The sequence below is a fragment of the Humulus lupulus genome, chromosome 2 (genome assembly GCF_963169125.1).
Source record: "Humulus lupulus chromosome 2, drHumLupu1.1, whole genome shotgun sequence".
Taxonomy (NCBI): Eukaryota; Viridiplantae; Streptophyta; class Magnoliopsida; order Rosales; family Cannabaceae; genus Humulus; species Humulus lupulus.
The window spans coordinates 282,422,595-282,432,563 of NC_084794.1; the positions used below are offsets into that span (position 1 = coordinate 282,422,595).

At 32.2% G+C, this 9,969-nt stretch overlaps 1 long non-coding RNA gene across 1 annotated transcript; it reads left to right on the forward strand.

The window, feature by feature from the left end:
* Positions 1-3,415: 3,415 nt before the first annotated feature.
* On the forward strand, positions 3,416-6,513 carry LOC133816742 (uncharacterized). The gene is made up of 4 exons (XR_009885442.1): positions 3,416-3,451; positions 3,531-3,728; positions 4,624-4,724; positions 6,161-6,513. It is a non-coding gene; the product is annotated as an uncharacterized LOC133816742 (long non-coding RNA).
* Positions 6,514-9,969: the final 3,456 nt, after the last annotated feature.

Consider the following 9,969-nt stretch of genomic DNA (forward strand, 5'->3'; position numbering starts at 1 on the left):
TAGCCTGTGATGATGGTTATGTATAACTTGCTCCCATGGTTATGCATGAAGCAAGAAACTTGCATTAATGAGGGAGTTGAAGTTCAGGATGCTTTTGATAACACAACATGTAGAGTCCAAGAACTTTACTTAGCTAGTTAGATAGTAGTATTATAGTATTTATAGCATTATCTTTGTAACTGTGGATTTTTGGTTCAGACCGGGAATTATTTGGACACTCATAGTAGTAATCGTAGATTTTCTAAGTTTAACCTATAGTTTAAGAATATTAATGTTAACCTAAGGTTTGATTATATGACTGATATTAAGAATAATATTTATTATACTATAAGGTTTAGATAAGGACCAATAGGATTTTAAACACATGTTATGAATGTGTGATTAAGGATTAAGTATTTTGAGGATTTAATTTAATAAGGGTAATAGTTTGAATGCTATAAGGTCAGTCAACAGCTTTGAATACGTTGAGGGCTTAGTCAAGGCTGTTTACTCCATTCAAACTTAGCTAAAAATGTGTAATTTCGTGTTTAATTAATCAGCGTGTGCCGATATATCGCAGCACGTAGATACGGAAAACACGAGACGATGCACGACTGCCTCAGGCATACTGGCCCAGGCGATATATCGCCTACAGGGGGCGATATATCGCCTCTTTCAGTATGTTTTGAAAGTTTTTGAATTCTTTTTCCATTCAACCTCTTGATAAGTCCAACATCTTTTTGAACGAGTCTTCAGCCTCTGCTGAACGATTATTCAAATTATTTTCACCTAAAAAGCTATTATTTTTATTCAAGTAAAATCAAGATCCTTTCATTCCTAAAGTTTATAAATAGGACCTAGTACCCAGACATTATTCATCTTTTCTCTAAGTTCAGAGGCCGCAAGTGCTAAGTGAGTGTGAGAGTGTAAACACCTGGTTTGGGGAAATCATAACCTTGATCCTCATAAGCTTATCAAACACTTTGGGAAGTAAGGTTCTATAGTATTTTGGTTTGTGGTGTAGATTGGTCTTACAAGTCTTTAAGGTAACCCAAAACTCTAGTTCATTGGTTTTATGTTATTTTCTTTCTCATAGCCTTCTACTCAGTCTTCTAACCTCATTCTTATTTTGGTTAGGAAATCTAAGTTCTTGAGCACATAATTTTTGGTAAGTATGTTTCTCAATGGTTTAGTCTTCCCATTCCTTTTCATCTCTTTTTCTTCATTAGACTCACTCTTTTTCATAATGGTTATTAGGAGTGTTCCAAAGTCCCAACGCTATCCACATATCCCGGTAACTTTGGTAAGAAAAATAGGATAAAAATGCATATGTTATATGTCTTATATGTTATCTTATGTTTCTTATGTTATGATATGTATGTTGTAGGCTTGGGCATATGACCCATATGACTAACAAGACCCCAAATAGATTATGGGCATATGACCTACTTAGCTAGTAGGACCCCACTAATCTCATGGGCATATGACTTGTTTAGTCTATGGGACCCCAAGTAATAATGGCCATTATAGTATGTGTATGTAATAAGTGTTATGATATGTCTTTATGTTTATTATGAAATTTATGTATGTGAAGTATGTGTTAGATTTTTCCTTGCTGGGCATTAGGCTCATTCCTTTTTGTTTAAATGTGCAGGAAAATAGTTATTAGTGGCGGTAAGGTTCGTGGATGCTTGGAGATTGTGTATCGATGATGAATGGAGTCAAGGAGTCGAGAGTTCGATTTCGAGGATGTAGTCATTTGTTTATGGTCTTTATATGTATTTTCCGCACTTACTATGTAATCCCTTTATTTTATAAGTCATGTTATGTTTTGTTTTTTTTCAAACAATGGGATTCCATATCCTTTTTGGTATTTATGTAAGTAACTCTTATTTTTATAAGTTTTCTAATAAAATTATGGTATTTTTGCAAATGTAAGTTTTAGTAAGAATTTGTATGTATAGTTCGTTAATGGTCCAAGAGTCTAGAATAGTTGGGTCATTACACAACATTCACGTTGAAAGCAATTTTGATGTGGACCATCCAAGATTTTCCAGCTTATGGGAATCTATCTGGATGTAAAACTAAGGGGTATTGTAGTTGTCCTTTATGTGGTAATGATACACATTCGGAGTGTTTAAAACATAGCTCAAAGTTTTCATTTCGAGGCTATCAGAAATTTCTTCAAGTAGACCATGAATTTCGAACTAAAAACAGCTGGTTTGATGGAAAATAAGAGCTTGGAAGTGCACCAAGGATAATGAACAGGAGGAAAATTTTTGAGCATCTAAAAGTTTTTGTGAATGTATGGGGGAAATCTAAGTCAAAGAAAAGAAAGAGGGAAGATGAAAGAGATATGGAAAAAACGATTAATCTTTTTTGAGTTACCTTATTAGAAGGTTAATATGTATAAAGTTATTTATCTAGATAAAATAAAATTGTATTTAGAAGAATTTTTAATTATTTCTTTTCAATATTTACTTTAGGAGTTATATGTTCATCACAATTTGGATGTGATGCATATAAAGAAGAATGTGTGCAAAAGCATCATTAATACACTTTACAATGTAATAAGATATAATGAAATTATTATTCTTTTATATTTGGGTGTATCCCATTGAGAGGTGAATCATTAAAAAATTATTATTCTTTTATATTTATTGTGATATGTGGATAGTTTATTAATGATGTACTAATATTTGATGTGATAGACATATGAACACTACTACAAAATACCCTTTACGGGACACTTTTTTAGGACACGCACATAAATGCAAGTCCTTAAAAATATTTATGAAGTTTTTAGGACACTCATTGAGAGTCCTGAAAAAACGTAATTTAAGACTCGCAATGAGTGTCCTAAAAGAAAATGCGAGTCCTAAAAAAATCTGGGCTATAAAAATAAGTGTTTTACTTAATATTTTTAAGGACTTACTTTGAGAGTCTTTAATACTCTTTTAGGACTCGCAATGAGTGTCCTAAAAGAATCTGCGAGTCCTAAAAAATCTAAACTAAAAAAAAAGTATTTCACTTAAAAAATTTAAAGACTTGCTTTAGGAGTCTTAATATTTTTTTAGAAGCAAGTCCTAAAAAATGTACTAAGGACTCTCATTTTTAGTATTAAGGACTCTCCAAACGAGTCCTTAATTATTTTGAAGTAAAAAGCATAAAAAAACTATGGCTTTTTCGAAATTATAAGGTTAAAATACACAAAATAGAAAACTCATCAGCCATTTGGGAATTTATTCATCACACGATCTAGGGCTGCTGGGTGGTGAACGGCGGCTGCTGGGCGAACGGCGACGGTGATGGTGGTGAACGCCTCCAGCAAGCGTGGGTTCTCGGCTCCAGCACTCTCGGCGGCGGTGCGGGTTCTCGGCTCCATCACTCTCGGCGGCGGCGTGCTTCTCAGCGTGGGTCTCTGCTGGTTGCTGGTTGCTGGTTGCTGGTTGCTGGTTCACGATTCCAGCAGGTTATCTTTTGCACCTTTTATTTAATCTATCCACCATTATGTTTAAAATTTTATTTCTTATTTTGTCTCTCTCTTCCAGACCTCATCTCTCTCAAAATCCCTAGAATTCCTCTACACATCTAGCTCTCACTGCCTTTGAAATCCCTCATTTCAATACAAAGGGACCAAAGCCCAAATGAATCCTCATCATATCATCTCACTGTTTCTATGTGCATCGTCTTCCCCCTTCTTTCTCTACGGAGCTGTCTAGGTTTCATTTCATTTACAACCAAGTGTGGTAAGTTTCGATTCTTATATTTGGTGACCTTATTTGTTTTTTGTTTCCTCTGACTGTAAAATCTATCTTTTGTTAATAGATTTATATATTTCTTTATGGAAAGACTTTTGGTAAATGGTTAAGAATGACTTTGTGAGCATCCCATGAGCATAAGACATATGGAAGTGTTTAAAGACTGAATATATTTGATCTTTAAAATAATTCCTTAAGGTTCTTTGTTCTTCTCAATTTTTTTTTTCATGTTAATTTCTATTCATGTTGATTTGGGGATATCTTTAGGTGAGTCTTGCTCCTGTATATTTTTTAAGAAAGTAGTAGCAACGTTGGTAATATTTTTTCTCCCCTGTCTCCTTTTCATTTTAATTTTATACCCATCATGATTTTGGTATACTACCCATTGTGATTTCTGGAATCACTTGAATGTTCAAAACGTAAGAATAAAATATAAGAAAAGAGCACTTTGAAGAAGTAGTTAGTTTACTATGCTCACGGGGAGATATTATATATATATATATAAATCATTTATAGGTGATGTCTCTTCAATTAATTATATATGATGTTGTTAAATTTTTAATCTTCTGTTTTTTTATATTTTAATTTGTAATAGAAAGATGATATTTCCTACAATAGAACTTTAATAATAATAGTTATTTAAAAATTTGTAGGACCATGTTTGATGTGTTTCTTGTGGACTTCTTGAATGTCATGTTTACAAATTGCCACTTATGATAACTTTAAAAGCTTGGCTCTGTTTATATAATGTAGTTTAGAATTATAGATGTTTCCTATACGAAAGCCTAAAAGATTGAAGAGTATTCTAGTATTTCTTGAGACTATATATATATATATATAGAGGTATCCAAGTAAGTCTGATTCATGTCTTTTAATCTCAAAGCTGTTGCAGCCCCAAATTAGTAGAAATTAAATGATGGCTTCTACTAAAGATCAAGTTCTACAAGCTAGCAAATATTGTCGGAAATTGCACTAAATGATCAGGTACTGAGTTTATATTTCAAATGAATTTCCTTTTGTTTCCACACTTTATTTAATAGTATTGAAACTTGAAAGAGCTTGGTTATATATATATATATAGTAATTGGAATAATAATTCATAGTTATACCATTAAGACAAAATAGAAAAACACAGATTTTGGTGGAGCATGAACCTATACATATAATATAATCTAATTCAAACAAATGAGGTGCACACCAACCGTTTGTTAAATGGCCTCTCGAAACTCTGTTATTGTTATTTGTATTAGTTCTATTTTGGATGGAATAAGTTAAAATGGTTGGTCTTGCCATTGCTTTCATTTTATTTAGCAGCTATTGCTGTCACATAAAACTTAAATTAGTTATCAGTTGTGTTAGTGCTGAATTTATTCTTCGATGTATTTATGAGCTTATATGCCTGTGGTTGTGCATTATGCAGGTTGATCATTCTCAACTTATTTTGGTCTATATGTATTATTAATTTTCATCATGTCCTAATGCAATTTATGCTATTTGGTAAATGCCTTGTTCTAATTACAATTCATTTATCAACAAATTTATACTTGCAGTTCAAGACTAGACTATTTAATTGTTGAAAAGATTATCTGGTCTAAACTTGCTGGACTAAAATAATTTTTTTAGTTTCATTTGGTTGATACTGTCTTAAGGACAACTTTTTTAGTAATGATTTATCATTGTATTTATGTGAATGAACATTTATTATAGATTTGTTCTCTGTTTTTGTTATGCCTTTGACTTTAACTCTGTTTTTTGTTGAGTTGAAGTGTTTTGATCATAATAATGAATATATCATTATTTTGACCTAAACCAACATTTACTTATTAATGAATTTTATATCTTGCTAATTGCTGAGATGATATATGGGGCCGAGCAATACTTTTTTAAACTATTTGACTCTTGTTTGTAGACTAGATTTGATTTATATATATATATAGAAAGGAAGAAATAAAACTATCTCTTTTTTAACAGCAAGTATTTGTTTTCTTTTGAAATTAGTGGGGCTGAAAAATTACATGAAAATTTGCACATGAAATTTTTTATATGTATATATATGCTATTTATCTCAGACCAAATGATAGTTTGCCACGTTCAGTATATATTTGAAATCTACTGTGAAGTTGTTATCTATAAATATACATATTATATATATAAGCTTATGCAATGGTGACAAGTTTTCTTTCACCAATCAAATTATGGTGAAAGAAATCATACCATATTGAAAGGAAGTTTATGACTAGTCAAGTTCATAAGCTTAGGTGTGAATAGATACATGGTGACCTCTATAGTCTCTTATTTATGTGCATTTATTTATCGAAGTTTTAATAAGAACATATTAATAGACGGAGTTAACACTTGTGGTGCCATTTACTTGGTTAAAGTTTTTTGTAGTGAGGCTAATCATGCTTGCGCTGTTTCAGGTTCGTCGCTTGAAAGAATTTGGGGTTACCAAGGGAGAATTGACTCGCTATTTGGATGTACTTTTGAAAGATAGTGAACATCTGGCAGCTATGATTGATAATGTGTCATCCGTAGATAATTTGGATTTCATTATGGAGAGTGACGCATTGGGCCATACAGTAATAGACCAGAGGCAAGGACATGAGAGTTTGGTCACTGTTGCTGGAACAATTAAACTTGAGGAGGTAACAACTTTACTATACAAGACTAGTTCTGTCTTTAGAATCTGTACTGTGTTGAGCTTGATGATCTTCTGTAAGAACTTAGCTCTTCATTCAAATAATAATATTAAATTAAATGGCAGTCTTGTTGAGGTAGTGTGGTTATATAACTTTATGGTGAAGTTTTATTCATCTTTGGGTGTGTTGTGCTTTTGTGCAAAAAATTAAGCAGTTATCTTAGTTTTGGTCATTTGGTTAACTAGTGAACTAAAGTGTTTTTTTTTTACCGTCTGTGCAGCCTCCTAGTATATATTTATTGATCTTTTATTCTCAGTTACCTCATTTTTCACTGGCATGTTATCTTTAATTATTTTCTTGTATAGGTAAATTCTATTGGGGCTAAAGTATTGGGACAACTCAAAACACATTTTTTTCAGTGATTTACAATAAATAAAAACATGTACTGGTGAATTATGTTTTAATTTTCATGTAATATGTTTTTTTTGTAACCTATTTTTTTGTTAAATTTTCATGTAGTATATTTGTGTTAATTGATGTTGAGCTTTGCTTAGTCAGATTATACATTTTTTTTTTGAAAAGTTTGATGAAGCTAATAATTAAAGAACTTTTTTACAATGTGCAGGTCTATAGTGAGATGCATTTCTTTAGCGCAATACTAGACAACAATGATAGTTGAAGCTTTTAGAATCAAAATTATATTTCACTGACTTTTATACATTTCTTGTTTAATATTTGGTGATGATAGAATTTTACTATAGTATAAACTATCATGTAATATGATTTTGTAAGTCGAGAAGACTAAATACTGGAATGATATTTTTGAGTAATTAATAAATTATTTTGTTGTATTTTCTTTTGAAATTTTAGAAATCTAACATATATAATACATTTTGGACACTCAAAGGGATATACTTTTTCTAAATCAAAATGAAAATTGTAGCTGCATTTTTTTTTAAAAAAAAATTACTTTTAAGGGCATGCAAAATGAGTCCTAAAAAATTACTTAAAGAACTCAACTAGATTTTTTAGGACTCGCAATGAGAGTCCTAAAAACATAAGTAAAGACATTCAATTAGATTTTTTAGGACTCGCACCAGATTTTTTAGGACTCGCGTTGCGAGTCCTAAAAATGTTCTTTTAGGACTCGCATTGCGAGTCCTAAAAACTTAATTAAAGGCATTCAACCAGATTTTTTAGGACTCGCAACGCGAGTCCTAAAAACATTCTTTTAGGACTCGCAACGTGAGTCCTAAAAACAATTTTTTAGGACTCGCAATGCGAGTCCTAAAAAACCTTAGTTTTTAAGGCTCTCAAATAGAGGACTCGCGCCTCGCGAGTCCTAAAAACTTTTTTAGGATTCGCAATGCTAGTCCTAAAAATCCTTTTTTGTAGTAGTGGAAGACACTCAAAGAATATGTCATAAATCGAGCACGACCGGATGGATGTATTGTAGAGTCCTTTCTTGCAGATGAGTTTGTGATTTTTTGTAATGAATTCATTAACAGAACAGTTGAATTGAACACACAAAAAAAGGTCGTAATGAAGAGTGGGCCAATGATGTGATACTTGAAGGTTGTCTAATTTCTGGGACTTGATTTCATGCATTAATGTTGAGTTTACTAGTTTCATGCATTAAATTAGTTACTACCACAAGATATTCCTCCGAAAATGCCATCACAACGAAAGATGATAGTAAAAGAAGACTATGTTGAAGACATAGAAACAACTATGACTCAAAGATGTCTCTTAGGAAAAACACATTTGAGACAAAACAATCTACACCTCTTATTAGCTTTTATCATAAATTGGGGAAAACACCCACTCAAACTCCATCTACTCTAATGTTAGATGCACCAAGAGCCAACACTAGGGGATCTCATAAAAGGGAGCTTGGAAAAGAAAACATTTCGGAAGCTAAACTTTCAAAGAAGAAGAAATCAAGCATAGTTGACTTAAATGGGAAAACACATCAAACTCCTATTGAAGATAATTATGGGTCATTAATTGCAACAAGAAAGCCACCTCACCTACAATCATAAGGGGCACAAGATCTTGGAAGCTCATCAAAATCAATTGCTAATAACTATGTAGTAGATCAAGAAGTTTTTGACCAAACAGAAGAATGTACCAAAAAGAGAACAAGAGGCCCAACTAAAATGAAGTCTTGCAGCTGATAGTGATGGTCATTTGGAAGTGAAGTTTAATTCCAAAAGACAACCAATTGATACAACATCAGTAAAATTTTCTTCTTTTTTAGGAGCACTTGTGAGAGAAATTGTGTCAATAATAATAACCGATTGGAGGAAGATCACTCTAGGAATAAAGTCCCATCAATATATATTGTACTATATTTTATGATTATAAAATTTGCCATAGTTTATTGCCACTAATATTTGCATGTTTAATTTTTTACTAGGCAAGATATAAGGTTGACAAAGAATGGCAAAAGTACTATATCTTTATATCAATGGCATATCTTTGGAGAGCTTCAAAATCAAGACTGATTTCTAAAATTAGGAAGGCACCAAATGAAGAAGCAAGAATGAATCTGAAACCTAATAACATCAAGTCAAAAATTGAGTGGATAAGTTATGTTTGAGTTTAAGGTACCTTAATTTCAATTTTTGTTCTAAATGTATTACAAATTCAAGTTCATTTATGATTAATACTATTATCATTAATCATGGATTCTAATAGGCCAAAAGTAAGAAATTTACAAAGATACGGACAAAGAAATTACCTCACACTTGTAGCCGTAAAGGATATGCATGCTTGACTAAAGAATTGGTAAAATTAAATCTATTCGTATGTGATATATTTTATTTCACATTTTTGACATTCTTTGCTAGGTTAATAAGAGTATAAGCAAAAAAGCACCTTCTAGAGTTGATGTTTGGACTAAGGCACATAAGAAGAAAAATGGTGAACCTGTAAATTCAAAAATGGCTAAAGCTTTTGTATGAACTAACTGTAATGCCCTAATCTCCAGGGACCGTTACAGTGTGCATTTTAAACACTGTTAAACTCGCTAATCGAGTCATTTAGCCATAATCGTGTAACTAAGTATGATTAATGATTTAGGATTTTTTTTTTGTTAAGATACAATGTTTCACTAAAACATTTACTATATACATTGGGATCCCAAAAATATAATTTAAAGGTTTATTATAACAAAATATTTACAACCAGCCGACCTAAGCGACAAGATAGGGTTTAACCCTAGTTTCTCTTTAAACCCTTGGCCGTGGCGGTCGAGCAGCCGCATATGTACACATCACCACCTAAGCTCTCCAACTCAAGGATGGTCCAACTTTCTTTTGCCTTTACTTGCACCACATAGCACCCGTGAGCTGAAGCCTAGCCAGAAAACTCAATATGCTCATGAACAAGTAATAACATGTTACTAAGTCATAATAGGCATGCCTAGCAGTAATTACCCCACACATGCATGCAAGCAAGTACAAATAAATGTTTGTGAAGTCCCGCACTCTGAGTAGATGACTAATAAGTCTCCTGCTCTAAGGTAGATGAATAATAAGTCTCTCTCTGAGGTGGATGAATAATAAGTCATTCTTTGAATAGTTGAC